General features: G+C 39.6%; 1 protein-coding gene, 1 long non-coding RNA gene and 1 pseudogene across 7 annotated transcripts in view; 1 reads left to right on the top strand and 2 right to left on the bottom strand.

Annotated features, from left to right (window-relative positions):
• Nucleotides 1-23,247, bottom strand: part of LOC122553627 (E3 ubiquitin-protein ligase pellino homolog 2) — a 249,147-nt gene that overhangs the window by 191,434 nt on the left and 34,466 nt on the right. The window lies entirely within an intron of this gene.
• Nucleotides 1-23,247, top strand: part of LOC148149407 (uncharacterized) — a 78,571-nt gene that overhangs the window by 41,510 nt on the left and 13,814 nt on the right. For 2 of the 6 annotated variants that reach the window (XR_015757915.1, XR_015757913.1), the window contains exon 4: nucleotides 17,975-18,046. This is a non-coding gene — a long non-coding RNA (uncharacterized LOC148149407). Of the gene's footprint in view, nucleotides 1-1,624; nucleotides 2,106-10,473; nucleotides 10,720-17,974; nucleotides 18,059-23,247 lie in introns of those variants that run through there. The other 4 variants (XR_015757916.1, XR_015757914.1, XR_015757918.1 and 1 more) reach the window with 3 other exon arrangements.
• LOC148149408 (uncharacterized) lies at nucleotides 19,182-23,084 on the bottom strand (annotated as a pseudogene).

Raw genomic sequence — 23,247 nt, 5'->3', positions numbered from 1 at the left:
GAACTATAGACCGGTGAGCCTGACCTCAGTGGTGGGCAAGTTGTTGGAGGGAATCCTGAAGGACAGGATGTACATGTATTTGGAAAGGCAAGGACTGATTCGGGATCGTCAACATGGCTTTGTGCATGGAAATCATGTCTCACAAACTTGATTGAGTTTTTTGATGAAGTAACAAAGAAGATTGATGAGGGTAAAGCAGTAGATGTGATCTATATGGACTTCAGTAAGGCGTTCGACAAGGTTCCCCATGGGAGACTGATTAGCAAGGTTAGATCTCATGGAATACAGGGATAACTAGCCATTTGGATACAGAACTGGCTCAAAGGTAGAAGACAGAGGGTGGTGGTGGAGGGTTGTTTTTCAGACTGGAGGCCTGTGACCAGTGGAGTGCCACAAGGATCGATGCTGGGCCCTATACTGTTTGTCATTTACATAAATGATTTGGATGCAAGCATAAGAGGTACAGTTAGTAAGTTTGCAGATGACAACAAAATTGGAGGTGTAGTGGACAGCGAAGAGGGTTACCTCAGATTACAACAGGATCTGGACCAGATGGGCCATTGGGCTGAGAAGTGGCAGATGGCGTTTAATTCAGATAAATGCGAGGTGCTGCATTTTGGGAAAGCAAATCTTAGCAGGACTTATACACTTAATGGTAAGGTCCTAGGGAGTGTTGCTGAACAAAGAGACCTTGGAGTGTAGGTTCATAACTCCTTGAAAGTGGAGTCGCAGGTCGATAGGATAGTGAAGAAGATGTTTGGTGTGCTTTACTTTGTTGGTCAGAGTATTGAGTACAGGAGTTGGGAGGTCATGTTGCGGCTGTACAGGACATTGGTTAGGCCACTGTTGGAATATTGCGTGCAGTTCTCGTCTCCTTCGTATCGGGAAGATGTTGTGAAACATGAAAGGGTTCAGAAAAGATTTACAAGGATGTTGCCAGGGTTGAAGGATCTGAGCTACAGGGAGACGCTGAACAGGCTGGGGCTGTTTTCCCTGGATCGTCGGAGGCTGAGGGGTGACCATAAAGAGGTTTACAAAATTATGAGGGGCATGGATAGGATAAATAGACAAAGTCTTTTTCCTGGGGTCGGGGAGTCCAGAACTAGAGGGCATAGGCTGAGGGTGAGAAGGGAAAGTTATAAAACAGACCTAAGGGCAATGTTTTCATGCAGAGGGTGGTACGTGTATGGAATGAGCTGTCAGAGGATGTGGTGGAGGCTGGTACAATTGCAACATTTAAGAGGCATTTGATGGGTATATGAATAGGAAGGGTTTGGAGGGATATGGGCCGGGTGCTGGCAAGTGGGACTAGATTGGGTTGGGATATCTGGTTGGCATGGACGAGTTGGACCAAAGGGTCTGTTTCCATGCTGTGCATCTCTATGACTCTATAAGCACTTGCTTTGTCTGTCACAGGAAATCCTCTAAATCTAAATTGAACTAGGAATCTGATTGGCAAGGTTTGGTCATCAAAGTCAGATTATCACCAGCATATTGAACTTCTGCCCTAAAAGAGTGATGCTGGATAGCATCTCAACTGTTCACCATAAGAACAGAATTTTATTTTTGCATCGGGAAAGAGAACCTGCAACCATTCTACCTAAATGTCCTTTCTGCCTCTCAGCCAGCAAGATCAGAAAATTACACTCAAGTCAGCTGAAGCCACAGAATGGTTTGTTGAATTCAACATGAAGGTATATTCCCCAAGCACAAGAATAAAATTAAACTGCAGCATTACAGGTACCACCTTGTAAGTGAGACATCTGCCTCAGGTATAGTGAAATATCTCATGATGGCACTTTTCAAAGAAGAGAAGAGAAGAGATATTCTCCCAGCGCCTTGGCTAACAGTTACGCTTCAACCAATAGCACCAGTGCAAATCATCTGATCACTTCACTGAATCACAGAATTGTTGCAGCCCACTGTGTCTGGACTGGCTCTATTACCTACTGCTACTTCTGCTTTCTCCAAGATCCCTCCACACCATTTTTATCCAAATAATCATCCAATGCCATCTTGAATGCCTAAATAGAACCTGCCACCATCACATTTCCAAACTTCATAATAATTTGTAGGACATGGTTTGTGCAAATTGGCAGCCACCTTTAATACACATAATAATAGTGATTGTGCATAGTACATGCCTTGGGGTTTTGAAAGCTGTTACATAAGTGTTAAGTTCCTTCTCTACACAGTCAGTTCACAAGATTGAGCAGCTTGTTGGTGGCAGTGACCTTTTAACCAATCAAAAAGAAAAAGTATCAGAATAACCAAATACTAACAAGATTTTACTTTCACTTTTGTAAGATCGAGTTTCTTAGTCTGACCTAGAAGTATTCAGCATTAAATATTTAAGGAAAATCATCTGTGAATGAGAAGTATTTCATGTGTATAATCTGGCAATGTCTAATCCAATCAACTCAAATACAGTAGTATAGATGATAATAGACAGCAAGTCATGTTTTGTTAGATTCTGACACTCAAGCCCTGATTTCGCCTTGGAACAGGAATTGAGAATGTGGATAGTAACAAGAGGCAAGCTGGATGCCTCAGATGCCCCATCACCCCCAGCAGATTGTGATGTCGGGCAAATAATGATCCCAGGGTCTCATTTACATGCTAATTCACACTTGATGCTAAGCAACATTTGTAGTGGTTTGGCTACCATCTGAAACCCTGAAAGAAACAGTCCCAATAAGTCAGAAATGGGGAATATGGAGGTCCAAAGTATATTAACCAGGACAAAAATCAGTCCTGTTATCTCTGGCCCGCAGAATGCCTTAAAAATTAAAAAAAAAGTACTTACCTGAGCAGCTTGTTGTCAAAGTCCTGCTTTTGCTGCTGAAATGGATACTGTGTGGTCTTTAGTTGCCCTGCAGTTAAAATGCTGTACACGCTCTAATGAACACAAAGACCAATATCTTTATGAAGACCAACAAAAACAAGTGGAGAAACAGAAAGGTTTAAGGAAGGAATTTAAGTCTGAAAATGATGGAGTCAACAAGATTTGTCCAGTCACTTTTTTCAAGAGAATTTTCTTTGGAATTTCTGTCAAGGTTCCTACACATCAAGTAAACATTGATGCCTGTCAAACGGAACCATGTAAAAACTGTTGAAATCAGATAACTTCACACTTCAAACTTCACAAGAGAAAAATATCCACATCTTGTAAGTGTTAACAAATTTGTACTGGGAAAAACAGCAGGGATCTCCATTCGAGAAGGAGTCATTTATTTTGTTGACGTAACAGAAACGGTTTACAGAAACAAAAACAAGAATTTCCCTAGTCTTCATCTAATCTGCAGCTACATTCTACTGAAGAACAGGGAACTCCAAAAAGTTTCCAAAGTCCTACACTTGGCATAAAAACAGTAATCAGATTTCTTATTTTTTATTTTGCACCTCTCCTATGGGCTTCGCTCTTCAACCCGCAGAAAATTTCACTTTTGGAAATGTTTATGTATCCCAAAGTGATGTGCACTTACTTTCCCCTCTACAACCATCACCCCTCACATATCTTCAACTAATCACCCACTGAGCAGAAGTCCTTCTGCAAATTCAGCTAGAAGTTTTGATTCAGTGCTCCTACTGGCAATTTATTTCCAACTCAAGCACATTAAAAATAATATACCACAAATAAGAAATGCTAATTTTATTATTGACATTAAAATATAACAGGAGAAAGTGAGGACTGCAGATGCTGGAGATCAGAGCTGAAAATGTGTCGATTCTCCTGCTCCTTAAATGCTGCCTGACCTGCTGCGCTTTTCCAGCAACACATTTTCAGCATTAAAATATAACATACTCCTGTATTCAAAAATTTCATTAAGACTAAAGTCAAAGCACATGGTAGGCTGTTTTGTTATCTTTGTCCAGAGTGTGGTGCTGGAAAAGCATAGCCAGTCAGGCATCATCCAAGGAGCAGGAGAATCAGCATATTGGGTATAGGCCCTTCATCAGGAATGATTAAGGGCTTATGCAATGAAACTTTGATTCTCTTGGTCACCAGATGCTCCCTGACCGGCTGTACTTTAACAGAACCACATTCTTGACTCAGATCTCCAGCATCTGCTGCACTCACTTTCTCCCTGTTTCATTATCATTGTACTGTTGATATTAAAAGTGATCTCTAGCAACAACACAGCTCAATGATTTTAGTATACAGTATTAACAAATCTTTCATTTAAATATTCTGGGTTAAGTTTGTGTTCTGGAGCAATGAATGGAATCTTACTCCATACTTAATCCAGAGAATTCAATTTTCTTTTCTCAATCAATCTGAATGTATTGCAAGTTTAATACTTCATTGGAAACATACAAAATACAAACAGAAGTACTCCATTCAGCCCCTCAAGTTCCTTTTGCCATTCAAGGAGACATTTGTCCTAACTTCAATTATATACCTTGTTTCCATATCCCTTAATACATGTCAAAATAGTCAAAACGAATGAAATAATATAATTTGAATGGTGGGCTTATTTTTGTTTTGTTTAGTTAATTTCAGTGCAGTGATGGTGAACAATCCAAGTATTGGGCAAAATAAGAGACAACAGAGGGCCACAGTATTTTTATAAGGGTAGAAGTAATCTATTGGATTTCCCAGGTCCACAAAAATGAAATGCAATAAAAGGTTTTCTGCCGCCTCTATTGTCAGTTTACATTGTATTTTTGTGATAAAAATGACCAAACAGGATCTCATGTACCTCATAGGATGCCAGTTTACATATTAAAATAGTGTCCAACCTTAAATTTCTGCTGCTATTAAGATTGCAGAAGACTGAGCAGGATTATTGTGCTGCTACTGTCTCATTTATATTAGGTGGTATGATTACATTTCAACAGAAGGTCAGATATGAAACATTAACACTTATTCATTCTCCTCAGACACTGCCTGATTTCCTGCTTTTTTCAGCATCTTATAAATATACAAGCAGACCAGATAGGAGAAGAAGAACATCATTCAACCCCTCAGACCTGGTCCACTATTCAATACGATCATGGCTGAATTACTTGTGCTTGAAATTCCACATACCCATCTATACCAATAACATTTGATTTCCTTGCCTAACAAGAATCTATCACTGTCTTAAAAATATGTAATGGCCTTGCCTCGGCACTGCTGCCTGAGGCACTCAGTTGTAAAGTCACACAATCCATAAGAAAAAAAACCCTCATCTCTGTTATCCTTATCTGGTTTGGTCCACTTGTGATTCCAAACCGACAGCAATGTGTTTGACTCTTAACTGCCCTCTGGGCAATTAAGGGTGGGCAATAAATGCTGGCCTAGCCAATGACACCCTCATCCCGTGAATGAATAAAAAACCTTAGAACTAACATGCTCCTGTTAGCCATGAGTTAGGATCTCTACTAGGCATTTTGGCTTAAGACAATTTGATGATTTCAGTTTTAAGGCATTCCATTCTCTTGAATTACATGCCAGCATTTGCATTGAAGCACCCAAAATTCAATTTGATACCTAAGTGACATTGGAACTTTAGTTCTAAAAGCATTGTAGGAGAAAGGGAGATTTCCTCTGTGCTATTCTATTTTAGTTAGAAAAAATCTTTGAGATTCCTAACATTTTCAAATCAGAAACCCATTCTTACTTCGGACTTAATTACAATGAGCACAGTGAAAAAGATTCCCCATAAAGTCTATCGGTTTATGACATGTTCATGTTAGTCTGTAAAATGCCATTCTCACACTCCAATCGCTTAATCTGAACTATCAGCATCTTTTCTCCTCCAGCAGCCTACGTGTACTACCCCCCTCCCTCCAAACATAGTATAAATGCTGTCCTCTCCATACATCACTTCAGCTCTGATGGAGTCATCTAGAATTCAAACATTAGCTTGCTGTCTCTCCATGGATGCTGTCTGACCTGCTGTGATCTCCAGCATTTGTTGCTTTCTGTAAAATGCCGAGTTATCATGAGGGGGGCATTGAATAAAAATTCAACTCTTGAAAAACTATGAGATCTCAAAAAGGAAATTCTCATTTATCTAAATCAAAACCTAATCCCGTTACCATATGAAAACTCAAAAGTGAATAAAAGTTCGTATGACTCAGTAAGTTCTTTAAAAGGGAAAGTAACTCCAGGGAAAGTACTACAGGAATCAGTGTGCTTGATCTATTTCAGACTAATCACAGCCCATTGTTTCTTCAGTCACCATTAAGCACTGACAATGTAGCAAATAATCATCAGAGACTGCATGAGGAAGACTGATCATAATGATAACCATGTGTTAAAAAGCAAGTACATTCTAAGGTTATTCCCCTGGCTTAAACTACTCAAATTTGTCTGCTTCAATGAACACTATTCAGAGTAACAAGAACTTACTGAATACAAATAAACAAATTGAGCAGAAATAAACTTCTTTTTTCAAACTGGGTATGAGCATTGATAATTTTACCAATCACACAACTGATTCATCAACACTGCGCAAGATGCTGAAAATACACTTTGAGAAATATGATGCAATACAAGGTACTGATTTTATTCTCTCCTTTCAATTCCATTTGGCCCACTGAAGATTGAGAGTGAGAATATTGTCACTGTCCATGGGGAAATGGGAGGTATGCTGAACAATCATTTTTCTTAAGTATTCACAGCAGAAAGAGAGGATGACTTGCTGGAAATCCCAAACAAATTAAGAGGGATTCGGGGCAGCTTCTAAATAAAATTAGCTTAAGTAAATCATCAACAATGGGAAAATTAACGGAATTGAATAATGACAAATCCCCAGGTGTTAAAGGAAGTAGGACAACACATTGCAACACCCTGACCATAATCAAAAAGAAAGAATGGCGGATGCTAGAAATCAGAAACCAAAACAAAATTTGCTGGAAAAACTCAAGTCTGGCAGAATCCGTGGAGAGAAAACAGAGTTAACATTTTGAGTCCAGTGACTTTCGTCCTTCTGATGATATTAACAGAGAAAGACTGGGTAGATAAACTATTTCTCCTCGTTGAAGTTTCCAGAATCAGGGGCATTTTCTAAGCATTAGGGCCAGACCATTCAGGAGATGTGTTAAAAAGCACTTCTACCCACACAGAGTAGAGGAGGTTTGGAACTCTCGTCCTCAAAATGCGGTCAACGCTAATTCAATTGTTAAACTTAAATCAGACAGATAATTTTTCATTAAGTAAGGTATCAAGGGACATAGGCCGAAGGCAGGAATGTGGAGTTAGGCCACACATTGGCCATCATTATCCATCATCTTAGTGAATCACAGAGCAGACTCAGGGGCTGAATGGCTTACTCATGTTCCTATGTGCATTCTATAGGCACTATAAAGATACATAGAGTAGATTTTTGACTTGTTCAAATAAGCATCCAACCTCCAGATGAAGTCATAGTTTTAGGATAAATGTAAAGTTTAACAGATTTAAAATAGAGCTGAGGAGAAAGTAATTCTCTCAAAGGGCCATGAATCTGTTGAATTCACTACCCAAAGGGTAATAGTGTGAGTGCTGGGACATTGTGTAACTTTAAGGAAGAGATAGACAGATTTTTAATTAATGATGGGTTGAAGGCTTAGGGAGAACTTCAGGAAAGTGGAATTAAATCCGAGATGGGATCAGCCATGATCGTTTCAAATGGGGGAGCAAGCTCAAGAAGCTGAATTGCTTACTCCTAGTTCTTATAATACAATAACATAGACACACAGTCCCAAACTGGTACAAGCAGGGTAGGGAAATAGTTCTTCTTGTGTGCTGTATGGAAACACCTGATACTTGCTTATGGAGAACTTGACTCTGGAGTGTGGTCTCAATGAAATCAGAGGAAGTGCTACAAGGACACTGAATATTCACTTCAGACTTTTATTAAAATTGATTTTGAATCCTAGGAAAAGCTCACCCAGGATTATTACATCTGGCATAACCAAATAAAAATCATTTGGCATCCTTTCAAAGCAAGCACATATTAGAGCCAGAAAGTAAGCGCAAACAGAATAAATGCTGAATAAGCTACCTGTGAAAACTCAACTGTCCATGAAATCCTGTCTTATTTGCAACATCTTATTTGCAGATCAACTTTAGCACTCATCTTTTTACCAAGTGGATCCATACCAAACATTAGAGTTAATGAACATATTTATCTTTGCCACAAAAGATGAACAAGAAGCACAGTTGAGATATTTTACAGCTCAAGTTGTCTTCATTACATTGTTGTAGATACATTTTAGCCAGTCTGGAATTATTGGGGTTAACATGGTGAAATAACTTGTCAAATAACTTATCAATAACTTTTCATTGACTTTTCAAAACTTGAAAATGTCACCGGAGAAAATTTTCTAATGATAACAAAATTTGGAACTTTCTATATTTACTGGTAAGAACACTTTGATGAAAGCAATCCATAGTCCCATGGAGTCATACAGCACGGAAACACAGTTATATTTATTAAACAAATCTTCAACGTGAACTTAGATTAGATTACATTACAGTGTGGAAACAGGCCCTTCGGCCCAACAAGTCCACACCGACCCGCCGAAGCGAAACTTGATTATATCTTCAGAACAATCTGCAAACACGTAACTTAATAAACAAGCAACACACACTCAGTTACCTTGCAAATAAGACTGCCATAAAGCAGTGAATGAAGACAGAAACCTGATAAAAAAAGATATAAATCTGAAGTTGGCACCAAGACATAATAAAATTAAAATGAATCTGGGTCTTTACATGGATCTCTGTATGGGTCTGGTGCCAATCCTTGATGCCCACATTCCAAATCAGGCAGGTATCCTTGATTGCATTGAAATATCCCAAAACACTTCAAGGAGCAATATGAAACAGAATAAGCCAAACCATGTAAGGAACTATTAGGTCAGATGACCAAAAACGTGTTCAAACACATGGGGCTAAATCTTATATTTTGGCTGTGTCATATTCATGAAGGGTATCATTGCATTTTCTCATGCAATTATCCCACACTTGCCACATTAATTACCAACCCCAACCCCTATGGCATCAATCCTATATGAAGCTAGCTTGGTTCTGCCATTTGCCGTAACCATGAGTATGTTCCACTACCAGGACCACCCAGAGTAGACAGGCAACTCTGGCATCAGCTCCATCAATAAAATGCTGTTGTACACCCAGACAAACAGTGGCATTCTAAAACTGCCCAGCACTCTCAGAAAGCATGGCAGTTAAGTAACTTGTTTTTTCACAATCCTATGTGGTGCTTTATCTCCACTAAAGAGCACCTTATTAGCAGCAAAGGGTCTGAGGACCAGATCCCTACCCATATCATTACATACAAGCTAATGCCCCTCCCCATCCCCATAGACCTTCACATTTCTATACCAACTTAGTACCTACTTTCCCACCATCCTTTCCATTGTCATCTGCCTTGCCAATTCATTGAGTATCCACAAGTGCCCATGCACACAGAAGAAAAACATAGTTGTCTTACCTAAAATTTTATATTACAGGCTACACTGTATTGAGAAAAGCATTCCATTCATAAGACCAGAGTTCTTGACAAGATGAACAGTTCCAAAGGGCTTTTGCACCTTACACACACTCCTTTCCAATGTTAATAGTCTCAAAGGGCACATGATATATTCCGACTAAAGGATATTCCCTCCGCCCACTCCCAAAAGAATCTTTAACCCAGCACCCTGCACTCCCGTCAAGTGAACAGAGGCCATATGCAGGGCTACCCCAAAGAAATGCACTGAAAACAGACCTGCTCTCTCCAGGACTAATCTCTCCACTCCAGATCCCAGACACCTGGAACTCCAAAATCTGATTTCTGTGGAGCCATCTGGTTATTTAATTGGCCAGCTGCTTCCAGGAAGACCAGCTGCATCCAGGAACTATGCATGTGTGAACTATAACCCAACATCAAGTCTGTCACCACAACAATGAGAGATGTCAGGTTCGGACTTGAGGTTCCCAACTTTTTCCAGCATTTCCATCATGGCTGAGGTGTTCTCCAATTGACAAAATATTAGCCTGAGAATGTATCAGTTATCATAACTTGTACAAATTCTCTGAAATTTTTTTGTCCAAAGCTCTTATCAATGAGCTGAGCAATTCTGCAGCTGATCTCAGTTCCCAGATCAGTCATAAAAGCATTTGTCATAATATTCACTCTGATAGGTTTGGCTGTAATTTAATTTTTAAAAATATAATTGCAATATATGTATGAAGCCCGTGCCAGTAATGCTTTCTTTTAGTCAACTGCCTGTGTTTTAAGGCATGGTGCTATTCTTTTGACCACTTTGTCTCGACATCTCCATGCAGCGATCACAAAAACTAATTTTGATAACATATGTGTGTTGAGTTTGGAACATCAACAATGGGATACACAGCGCAATACACCCACAATGTGTTAATCTGCATTTGAAAGCCATATAGTGTTTGCCAATTGTCTGCATGAAAGCAGGATACAGTTCAATAAAATGGAAAACTGCCAAATGTGCAACATTCCTTATGCCAGACATTTTATTTGACAGATCCAAAGCTCAAACAGAGAGAAGAAACAAAAGCCATTCTGATCTAATCAAAGAGTCTCTTTTGTTCGGAATCCTGTCAAATTCTCTGCATTCTCAAACCCACCACTCAACTCCTACAGTGAAATTGTTGCAACTTGAGATCTCTGTCCTGGAAGTTTAAAGCTGGAAAGCTTTTTTAATCACCAATCACAGTTTGCAAATGTAACACACAAAAGCATTAATAAGATTAATTAAACAGAGCTGTACATTACGAACTGAATGAACATGTGCTTAAGATCATTAAGTCAGCAAGTGAGCTTATGTTTTATTTAGTCTTGTAAATCTTACCAATAAAAGGAATGATTTAATTATATTGGTTTGAATATGTACTGCAATATGTCCAGATACAGATGCACTTATGCAGCTGAACTAAATTAAGATAACATGAAAGTATGGATGTGGCTTTTGCTTAGAATGATCCTGATCTAATTATTTCATGCCAATTACATTAAGATAGCTATCAAATGGCTTTAGGACTGAAGGAAATCTTTATAGGTTAGTGGCTCAGTGGTTAGCACTGCTGCCTCACAGCACCAGGGACCCGGGTTCATTTTGCACATTCTCCCTGTGTCTGGATGGGTTTCCTCCCACTGTCCAAAGATGTTCAGGTTAGGTAGATTGGCCATGCTAAATTGCCCATAGTGTTCAGGGATGTATAGATTAGGTGCATTAGTCAGGGGAAATGTAGAGCAATGGGGTAGGGGAATGGGTCTGGTTGGGATACTCTTCAGAGGGTCGGTGTGGACTTGTTGGGCCAAATGGCCTGTTTCCACACTGTAGGGATTCTATGATTCCGGATGTGAAATTCCTCGCAAGGTCTAGTATCCGTTTGTCAGTGTGAACATCCTAGTCAATGTGTAATACTAGCAGAAAGTGAAGAGCACAACAGGTCTGGCAGCATCTTTGAAGGGAGCAAGAAAGAAAACATTTTGAATCCAATGTGTCTTTGCAACTCAATGTCAATATGTCACAAATAAAATGACTACTCTGTCATTTGTGGCATTTGGAACTTCAAAACATTAAACCACAAAATAACAAGATGTAGATTTGATCTTCATGCTACCAAATGAATATCATGCCTTGATACAAAGAGATCAATTTAAATAAGTCAACAATCTGTCTCTCATGTTGATACCCCATCAACAATATGAAAAGCAATATTAAAAGCAATATGAAGTCCCTTTCATTCTCTAACAAAAACCTGAGAGCAGGCCAACAGTTTGATTTCACAACAAAACCATTACAGGGAAAAAAGCAGATTCGTCAATATTTCTTCTGTGTTAAAATGACCCTGACAATGAAGTGGATAATGTGGTACAAATAAAACACAGAAAAGAATGTGATAAATTATTCAATCATGACTATCTTCTTGCTTTTAAAATGTTCAGTTAATTTTTAAAGCGCAACACTTTAACATGTTAAGGGTTAAACTGATTTACTGTTTTGTCAGAGCAAAAAAATCTTCGACACTGGTTTACCTATTAAAGAAAGGATATAGAAGCACTGGAGAAAAGGTTTAACAATGAATCTACAATTAAGTAGACACAACCATCAGTAAAGATTAAACATGCTGGAGTTCTTTGTTCTATAAAAAAGAGAAAACTGAGTGGTTATATAATAGGTCTTTGAAGTTTGAAAGGGATCAATATGTTAGACAGAGAGAGATGTTTTCACTTGTGGGCATCTGAAAATAGGTACCCTAAGTGTAAGATTGTCATTAATAAGTCAAATAAGGAATTAAAGAGGAACTTCTTCACTGAGTGATCAGAATGTATAATTTAGAAATAGAGTGGCTGAAGTGATTAACATAGATGTTCATAAGGTGAAATGAAGTAAGATAGTGGGGAGCCCTTGTATCGCATAAACATCATGTGACACATAATAGCTCTATTCATGTGACTTAAATATATAATGTTAAAAATCACACAACACCAGGTTATAGTCCAACAGGTTTAATTGGAAGCACTAGCTTTCAAAGCGCTACTCCTTCATCAGGCAGCACTCCAAAAGCTAGTGCTTCCAATTAAACCTGTTGGACTATAACCTGGTGGTGTGTGATTTTTAACTTTGTACACCCCAGTCCAACACCGGCAACTCCAAATCATAAGTATATGATGTAATTCTATATACCATACAGTCAAAAACAGAAGACACAAATTGTTCAAGCAGAGGCTTGATTTTAGTAATGGCTTATTAACTGCTTTAATCAATGTTTTAGAAATATGATGCAAAAGGTCCAGGTCATCAAGAAATGATTTGTTCTCGCACTGAACCAGACTGAATAATGAGCTTCATGCTTCCTAATAAGTTCAATGAATCACATTCATCCTAAAGCAAGACTTCCCAAACTGTGAGGCCTCCAACTGAGATTTTGGAGTCCTGCTACAATATCTCCCTTGGAGCTGTAACATAACGCTAACAACTGCTCCACCACAGCTTTTTTTAATAATGGGCATTACCTAATTGCTTCACCTTTGAGTCTTGATTTCTGTCTTGCAAAATCCAGTGGAAAGGTAAGTGTTTTTTACTTAAAAAAAAAACTATAGAATAACTCATTTTCGCATCTCCTCTACTCTTAGCGGTCTATCAACTTGTCACCTACACCAACCCTACAACCCTACACCAACCCTACAATCCAAGATCTTTCACCCCTTCCCAAATGCTCTCTCCCCCACGTCTCTCATCCCTCCCATAACATAATTATCATAGATCTTTCACACCTTCATTCTCTTAGATTTATCCCCAACCACCATAAGTGTCACTGATAGCAATTTTCAAGCACCAAAATTGGTAAATTGCACACATTCCTCCTACACAGAAAAAAATACAGTAACTATGAAGAAAGATAGTGATCTGAAAAAAACATTTCAGAAGTCTTAGAAATATAGGTACAATGTTAACGCAAATGGCTTTTGTAAAATCCATTTTCTTGGTGTTTAGAAAACTAAGAAGTAATGACACAATTCACACCAAACTCAGAAAAACATGGATAGTATCAAATTGAAAGAAAAACATACAATGGCAAATTGGCAAAGATTAGTGGTAAGCCAGAGGATTGGAAAAGTGTTAGAATCCAACAAAGGATGACCAAAAGCTAATAAAAGGGGAGAAGATAAACATTAAAGGGAAACTTGTAAGTAATATCAAGACCGACTGCAAGAGCTTTAAATATGTAGAAAGGAAGAGAGAAGCCAAAGTGAACATAGACCCCTAAGAGACTGAGGCTGGGAAATTAGTACATGGCAGAGGAGTTCCATCAGCATTCACATTAGAAGACGTTATTAGCATTCCAAAATTATTAAAGTATCAAGGGGCAAAAGGAGAGGAAATAAGTGCCATAACTATCACTAGAGAAAAAGAGCTCACAAAACTAATTGGGCTAAAGAAGTCCACTAGACCTGATGGATGCAGATTTTTTATTTACTTGTGGGACATGAGTATTGCTGGTTGTCCAACATTTATAGCCAGTCCCTAGTTGCACATGAGAAGGTGGTAGTGAGCTGCCTTCTTGAACTGCTGCAGTCCATATGCTGTAGGTTGACCCACAATGCCCTTAGAAAGGGAATTTCAAGATTTTCACCCAGCGACAGTGAAGGAACTCAGTGGCTGAGTGGCTTGGAGGAGAATGTGTAGGTGATGGTGTTCCGACGTATCTGTTACCCTTGTCCTTCCAGATGGAAGGAGTTGTGGGTTTGGAAGGTGCAATCTGAGGATCTTTGGTAAATTTCTGCAGATATCTTGTAGATAATACACAATGTTACAACTGAGCCTTGGTGGTAAAAGGAGTATTTGCTTGTGGATTTGGTGCCAATCACACCAGTGCTTTGGCCTGAATAGCATCAAGCTTCTTTAGTGTTGTTGGAGCTGTACCAATCCAAGCAAACGGGATTCAGGCAAACTAAGACATTAAAGGAAGTAGTGATAGAGAGTAAATGCAATGGTAATAATCTTCCAGAAATCCTTAGATTCTGGAAAAGTCCCAGAGGATTGGAAAACTGCCAATTTATCAACTTTATGTTAAAAAGTGAAGGAGACAACAAAAACAGGTAACTATAGGCCAGTTAGCTTAATGTCTATTATAAAGGATATAATAGCTGAATATTTAAAAATGCATAATATGATCGAGCAGAGTCAGCATGACTTCATGAAGGGAAAATTCTGTCTTACAAATTTACTAGAATTCTTTCAGGAGGTAACAAATAAGATAGATAAAGATGAAGCAGTGGATGTAATTTGTTTGGATTTTCAGAAAGTGTTTGATAAGTTAACACACAATAGGCTACTTAATAAGAGCTTGTGATGCTTGAGGCAGTATGTTAGCATGGATAAAGAATTGGCTAACTAAGAGAAGATAGAGAGTTGGGATAAGGGGATCATTTTCACCTGAAACTAGTGGAGTGCCACAGGGATCAGTGCTTGGGCCACAATTATTTACAATATATATTACAACTTGGATGAGGAAAGTGAATGTATTATAGCCAAATTTACAGATAACAAAAAAAAAGATGGGAACATAAGTGGCGTGAATGACACAAAGAGTCTGTGGAGGGATATAGACAGGTTATGCACTAGGCAAAATCTTGGCAGATAGAATATAATGCAGGGAAAATTGAGGTTTTACACTTTGGCAGGAAGAATAAAGGAACTGAATATTATTTAAATAGTGAAAGACTGCAGAAAGCTACATAACAGATTTGGAAGTTCTTGCCCATGAATCACAAAAAGCTAGCATCCAATTAGGCAGGTAATAGGGAAAGTATTCCTGATGAAGAGTTTTTGCCTGAAATGTCGATTTTCCTGTTCCTTGGATGCTGTCTGACCTGGTGTGCTTTTCCAGCGCCATTTAATCTTGACTCTAATCTCCAGTATCTGCAGTATCCACTTTTGCCTAAAGTAAATGGAATGTTGACTTTACTGAAAAGGGAACAGAGCATTAAAGTAGGGAGATTTTGCTGAAACTATACTAGGCACTAGTCAAACCAAGCTGGAGTACTATAAATAGTTTGGGTCCCTTATCAAAGGACAATAGACAATAAGTGCATGAGTAGGCCATTCTGCCCTTTCAGCCTGCACCACCATTCAATATGATCATGGCTGATCATCCTTAATGAGTATCCTGTTCCTGCCTTATCTCCATAACCCTTGATTCCACTATACTTGAGAGGTCTATCCAACTCTTTCTTAAATGAATCCAGAGACTGGGCAGAGCATTCCACACAGCCACCACTCTCTGAGTGAAGAAGTTTCTCCTCATTTCTGTCCTAAATGGTCTACCCCGTATTTTTAAGCTGTGTCTTCTGGTTCGGCACTCACCCATCAGCGGAAACATGTTTCCTGCCGCCAGAGTGTCCAATCCTTTAATAATCTTATATGTCTCAATCAAATCCCCTCTCAGTCTTCTAAACTCAAGAGTAAAAACAATGACTGCAGATGCTGGAAACCAGATTCTGGATTAGTGGTGCTGGAAGAGCAGAGCAGTTCAGGCAGCATCCAAGGAGCTTCAAAATCGACGTTTCGGGCAAAAGCCCTTCATCAGGAAGCCCAGTCGCTCCAGCCTTTCAGCGTAAAGTAATCCCGCCATTCCAGGAATTGACCTCGTGAACCTACGCTGCACTCCCTCAATAGCCAGAATGTCTTTCCTCAAATTTGGAGACCAGAACTGCATGCAGTACTCCAGGTGTGGTCTCACCAGGGCCCTGTACAGCTGCAGAAGAACCTCTTTGCTTCTGTACTCAATCCCTCTTGTTATGAAGGCCAGCATGCTATTAGCCTTCTTCACTACCTGCTGTACCTGCATGCTTACCTTCATTGACTGGTGTACAAGAATACCCAGAGTTCTCTGTACTGCTCTTTTACCTAAATTGATTCCATTTAGGTAGTAATCTGCCTTCCTGTTCTTGCCACCAAAGTGGATAACCATACATTTATCCACATTAAACTGCATCTGCCATGCATCTGACCACTCACCTAACTTGTCCAGGTCACCCTGTAATCTCCTAACATCCTCATCACATTTCACCCTGCCACCCAGCTTAGTATCATCAGCAAATTTGCTAATGTTATTGCTCATACCGTCTTCTATATAATTAACATATATTGTAAAAAGCTGCGTTCCCAGTACTGATCCCTGCGGTACCCCACTGGTCACTGCCTGCCATTCCGAGAGAGGTAGTGGTCCAGAGTAGGTTCACCAAGCTAATACCAGATATGTATGGGCTATCTTATGAAGAAAGCTTGAGTAGGTTGGCCCTATACTCATTGAAATTTAGAAGAATGAGAAGCAACCCTCCTGAAACATACAAGATTCTTTGGGGACTTGTCAGGGTAGATGCAGAAAGGTTGTTTCCCCTTGCAGAAGAGTCTTGGACCAGAGGGCATAATCTGTGGAATTCTTTCCTATACAGAGCTATAGATCATTATGTATATTCAAGGCTGAAATTGAGATTTTAAATCCATAAAGGAATCAAGAGTTATGGGGAAACGGCAGGAGAATGGAGTTGAGAGTTATCAGATCAGCCATGATCTCAATGAATGTGGAGTAGACTTAACAAGCTACACGTCTTATAGTCATACTGTCTTCTCACTAAATCATCTGTATCAGACACCATCATGGTGACATATGGGTGCTATTTTTCTCTTTCTACACACAGATAGTTCCTCTTCAATATGCCTGTAGGCTAGAATGGAGGGCTTTTTTGTACATGAAAGAGAGACAAAATTAGCCATGAAAGGATTATCTAGTTGTCTATTGGCTGTACCTATTTATGGGGATAGTCTGTGTTTAGAGATATCCTGTTTTGTCTGATAGTATAAAAACATAGACAGAAGCAGGAGTAGAGCATTTGGCCCTTCAAGTCTGTTCCACCATGCAACTGATCATGGCTGTTGTTGTTTTCTCCCAATATCCATTGATCCCTGTATTCCTAAGAACTATACCTAATTCCTTCTTGAAAATGTTTAATGTTTTGGCCTTAAACACTTGCAGTGCCGAGAAGACGTCACCTCACTTCTAAATGGCCTATCCTATTTCTTCAAATGGTGGCCCCTGATTCTGGACTCCAGTCATCAGGAACATCCTTCCAATGTTTACTCTGTCTAGCGCTTTTAGAATTTCATAGGTTTATATGCAATCCCCTTCATTCTTCTGAACTCCAGTGAACTCCAGTCCTAGCCAATCCAACCCTGCCATCCCAGGAAATGCATAATTATTTCCACACTGTAAGTAATCTAACATAATCTAATCATAAACCTAAGTGAGAACAGACGGTAATCGTTGCTTTCTCCATATACAGATCACCACCACTTAAATGGTTTATTTAATTAACTCAGGGTCTCTTGCTGCCACTAAGGAAGGTCAGTAAATGTTACATGATATCAATTAATTGACCTGTCAGCATAAAGTACCTGAGCAAAAATTACTTCTGTGCGATAAAACATCTATTGTACCATCATTATATTGCAGAAGCAGAATCTTGCATTGTGTTTGGTCGCAGGATTAAAAGAAGGCCCACTGAAGAACCTGGGTGAGGATAAGGTAAAGAATAAGGTAAATTATCTGGACAACAAGTTGGCAGCCATAGGGTAACAATCAATGTGGACATGCAAGTGCAGAGATGTGGAAGACAGGATCTAAGGTTGTGGACATGTGCATCAGATGGGAAAAGTGGATTGAATCTGAAGGCCATTTAATGCTCTGCAATGTAACCAGCTGCAGAACAGTATGTATGTGTGGATCACTTACTAGGGTAGGAATAGGAGGTCGCATGTCATAAAATGCATGCTCATTTATCAATGATAGACTCTTCTGTCTAACACTAAACCCTTCTGTTTTTGTGCAAGACAAAGGAACTCAATCAATGAGAGAGAGAAAACTGGAGGACAGTTCTCTAATCTCAGACTCCTCACTCCAACTGAGGAAGTGATGAGGGAAGACCGTGGCCAAGAGTGCATAGAATGGAGAGGCTCATGTATCCATAATGTCCCAAGAGGATACCTCCAGTCTTGTGCTGTGACATAATACAAGAAAAGTTGGTGGGCAAAGGCATTTTTTTTAACCATGAGCTAATTGGTTTTGTTCTTTACTGCTGGTTTGGGAATGGAGACCGTGAAAAAAAGGCTAAACGAATTTATTCCATTTTTTGCCACCACCAGCACACCTGAGGATGCCTGTACTGTCAACCGTAATGATATTCAGCTCGATGGGTAGTCACTGTAGGTTAGCTGAAGAGTCACAGCCTGATAAGCTCAATGCAGACACGTGTCCACAGTTGATGAAATGTATGATAACCGAGGCCTTTGATATTCAAATGATTGCTAGTGACCAACACCTACTGAGTCCACGCAGATGACAAGCCTTTAAGCTTGTCCATTAGAAACCTGATAGAAGTGAATAAACAGTCAGGGAGACATAAGATAGAAATACCAGAGGTAGCGCACAGACTTGATTGAAGGCTGGAGAAGTCTGTTCAGCAGTTTTGAGAAGTTTGTAGTTTAGGTTGTGGTTCTGGATGTAAATTTGCTCACTCAGCTGGAAGATTCATTTTCAGATGTTTCGTCACTATACTAGGTAACTTCATTAGTGAGACTCTGGTGAAGCACTGGTGTTAGTGATCCACTATCTATTTATGTGTTTAGGTTTCCTTGGATTGGTGATGTCATTTGTGGTGGTGATGTCATTTTCTGTTCTTTTTCTCAGAGGTTGATAAACAGAGCCCACGATGATGTATTTGTTGATAGAGTTCCAGTTGGAATGCCATGCTTCTAGTATTTCTTGTGTGTGTCTCTGGCTTATCCTAAGTTGAATGTGTTGTCCCAGTCGAAGTGGTGTCCTTCCTCATCCATATGTAAGGATACTAGTGATAGTGCGCCATGTCTTTTTGTGGCTAGTTGATGTTCATGTATCTTGGTGGTTAGTTTTCTGCCAGTTTGTCCAATGTAGTGTTTGTTACAGTTCTTGCAAGATATTTTGTAAATGACATTAGTTTAGCTTTTTGTCTGTATGGGGTCTTTCAAGTTCATTAGCTGCTGTTTTAGTGTGTTGGTGGGTTTGTGGGCTACCATGATGCCAAGAGGTCTGAGTAGTCTGGCAGTCATTTCCGAGATGTCTTTGATGTAGGAGAGAGTGGCTAAGGTTTCTGGATGTATTTTGTCTGCTTGTTTGGGTTTGGTGCTGAGAAATCGGCGGACCGTTTTCATTGGGTACCCATTCTTTTTGAATACACTGTATACGTGATTTTCCTCTGCTCTTCATAGTTCCTCTATGCTGCAGTGTGTGATGGCTCATTGAAATAATGTTCTAATGCAGCTTTGTTTGTGGGTGTTTGGATGATTGCTCCTGTAGTTCAGTATTTGGTCCGGATGTATTGTTTTCCTGTAGACACTGGTTTTAAGTTCCCCATTGGCTGTTCGATCTACTGTGACATCTAGGAATGGCAGTTTGTTGTTGTTTTCCTCCTCATTAGTGAATTTTATGCCAGTAAGGATATTATTAATGGTGTTGAAGGTATCCTCTAATTCGTTTTCTTTAGTGATGACAAAAGTGCCATTCACGTAGCGGACTCAAAGTATGGGTTGGATGGTTGGCAGAGCTGTTTGTTTGAATTGCTACACTACTGCCTCTGCTAAGTGCAGATATCCCATGGGCGTCCCATTGGTTTGTCTGTAGGTTTTGTTATTGAAAGTGAAGTGGGTAGTAAGGCATAGGTCCACTAGCTTGATGATATTGTCCTTGCTGATGAAGTTGGTGGTGTTTGGTGTATGTGTCTTTGGTTCTAATAGTGTAGTCAGTATTTCTTTGGCCAGGTTGATGTTGACGGATGTGAACAGGGCTGTTACGTCAAAGTAGACCATCATTTCATCCTCTTCTATCTTGGTGTCTTTGATGTTGTTCAGGAATTCTTGGGTGGAGTGGATGGAGTGATGTGAGTCTTCTACAAAGTTTTAGTCTTTGGTGTAGCTCCTTAGCTAATCTATACATTGCTGTTCTAGGTACCAAGACTAATGGTCTGAGGGAGGGCTCCTGGTTTATGAATTTTGGGTAATCCGTAGAAGTGCGGTGTGTTGGATCCATCTGGTTTCATTTTTTGGAAGTCTGTCTTATTTAATTCTCAAGATTTCTGAAATTTTTTTTGAGTAGGGCTGTAATTTAGTTCTCTAGTTGTGGGTTGGTCTATCGCCACCAGTTGGTAAGTGTCAGTATCTGCAAGCAGTGTACAAAGTTAAAAATCACACAACACCAGGTTATAGTCCAACAGGTTTAATTGGAAGCACACTAGCTTTCGGAGTGACGCTCCTTCATCAGGTGATTGTGGAGGGCTCGATCGTAACACAGAATTTATAGCAAAAATTTGCAGTGTGATGTAACTAAAATTATACATTGAAGAATTGATTGTCTGTTAAGCCTTTCATCTGTTAGAATACAGTGATAAATTCATGAAAGAAGTGAAACTATGTAAAACTCTGTTATTTCACTTTTTAGATTGGAATCAATCTAAACATCAGGTCATAGACAGAGAACACAGGGGGCTAACACCTTCAACATATTGTCTAGCTATCACCATTATTAACAGCTAACCCGAGAATGCAACTTTAAAAAAAAGGGTTTTGTGATTTACACATCCCAGTCCAACACCGGCATCTCCGAATCATGCAAGCAGTGTGTTTGCTTTCTCAATGTGGTCTGTTTGGTTTAAAATGACTGTCAAGCGTCCTTTATCTGCAGGTAGGATAACAATGTTTTTATGTTTTTTGAGTCCTTCTAGTGCTTTCCTTTTTGGTGTATTGAGTGTGTTTCCTTCCTTTTTCCTGCTTAATGTTGGTCGACCGACTATCTAATGGTTTGCTGGGTTCCTTCTGAGTTCATTGTCTTTCAGCGCTGTTTCTAATGCTGCAAAGAAATCTTTCTTGTCCGCATCCTGGAAGTTGTAATTTAATCCTCTTACTAAGATGGATTTTTCCGTTTCTGTTAAGGTTCGGTCAGATAAGTTTTTTTATCCATACTTCTGCATTGTCTGTGTTGTTATTTTGTGTGAGTTTGTCTAGTTTTCTCTGCAGGTCTAATTTTTTCACTTTCTGTGTTTGTCACTGTCTAATGTCTATGGTTCGTTGTACTGTGTCTGTCCATTCATATTCTGTTAATTTAGTGAGTAAACTTATTTGGTGCGAAATTTCCCGGTTGTATTTAGTCGCACCAACATTCCAACCAGAACTCTATCAACAAACACATCGACATGGACCCCGTTTACCACCCTCTGAGCAAAAGAACAGCAAATGACATCACCAACCCAAGGAAACCTAAACACATAAATAGAAAGGGGGTCACTAACACCAATGCTTCACGAAAGGCTCACTGATGATGTTACCTAGTATGGTGACGAAACGTTTGAAAACGAATCTTCCAACTCAGGGAGCAAACTTACATCCAGAAGTCTGTTCACTTTATCCATAGAGTCATGACTTTGGTACACGGAATTCCCACGGGGAAATTGGAACCACCATGCAAGACATGGTAGAGCAGAATGCTCAGTGGCTGTCATATGTATTCAGACCTGCATTCCATCACACTAAGTTTGGCACAGAGTATCAAAGGCTAAGTGAGATCGGGATGAAGCCCCTGTAGTTCAGTCCAAGAGCACCTTCTCCTCAAGCAGTCACAGAAGTGCCAGGTGCACTGTCATAGAGGAGAAGTGCCAGGAATTCTCAGACACTCCATCTGCCCTCTGACAGTGACCACAGCCCTACAAGCAATTCCAGCTGAGGAGCATTATCTACATCTCTGCATCAGACCATCCTCAGGCTGCAGCCCTCTAGATCTCAGACCACCTGACAACAACCACCAAATTCATCAACAACGGGTATATCACTTAGCAGCTGTTACCACTGCAATTGTCGATGTTGAGCCAGCAACTAAACATAGCAATGGAAATAGAAAAAATAAATTTAAAACTTATAAAGGAATGAAGGTGGCAACGAATAATGTGTAGCATTATTTGAGTTTCACATATTCAAATTATTGCTATGTTTCATTTCACTTTATTCATGTATGTTAATTTTCATGATACTGCTGCAGTTGTCATATGCACGTAAGGGTGTTGCACTTCATTCCCAGTCAGTCTTGGATAAATGGTCATGGTTATACCATTTATCATGTTACATTATCAACAGTGGCATCCTTGAGTATTCTGATATATGTAGGATAGAACCTTGGGCATTATGTATAAAGTTGAGGTCTTGGAGGACAGCTGGCAACCCAACTTGTAGTGTTCACCTGATTGTTAAACAACTGAAACTGTTATCACAGCAACATCTGCAACTGGGGTCATTATATGTCTTACTGGTGTCTGGATTAATTCTTTGCAAGGCATTGTCCCCATTTGGCAAATGTGCCAATGAATAATGAGTGTAGCCCTGCCAAATTTAAGGTTCACGTGGCTCCCAATGTTGTATGCATATGGACTTGCTAGTTCCAAGGGCCTGCATAATTTTTCCATCCTGCTGCCAGAGGTCACAGGAATATGCAGGTCGTGATGTGTTCCTCTTGGCATTGAATCTGCAACATTGTCTGAGCAGTACATGTTGAACAAGCAAGGGGTGTTTCAGAATGACCCACGCAAGGATCACGATACCAGCAGTTTAATATGAAAATGTAAAAAATATTGCAGCTAACAAAACATAAGAGCAATGAAATAAAACAAAATAAAACATTTGTGCCCTCAAGGGAAACCCAGCCTCCCAGAC

This window comes from Chiloscyllium plagiosum, unplaced genomic scaffold (genome assembly GCF_037043375.1).
Source record: "Chiloscyllium plagiosum isolate Xiang-an unplaced genomic scaffold, Cpla_swu_hap1 HiC_scaffold_8, whole genome shotgun sequence".
NCBI classification, from domain to species: domain Eukaryota; kingdom Metazoa; phylum Chordata; class Chondrichthyes; order Orectolobiformes; family Hemiscylliidae; genus Chiloscyllium; species Chiloscyllium plagiosum.
Note: the sequence above shows the minus strand (reverse complement) of the source record. Positions and strands in the feature narration are given on the sequence as shown.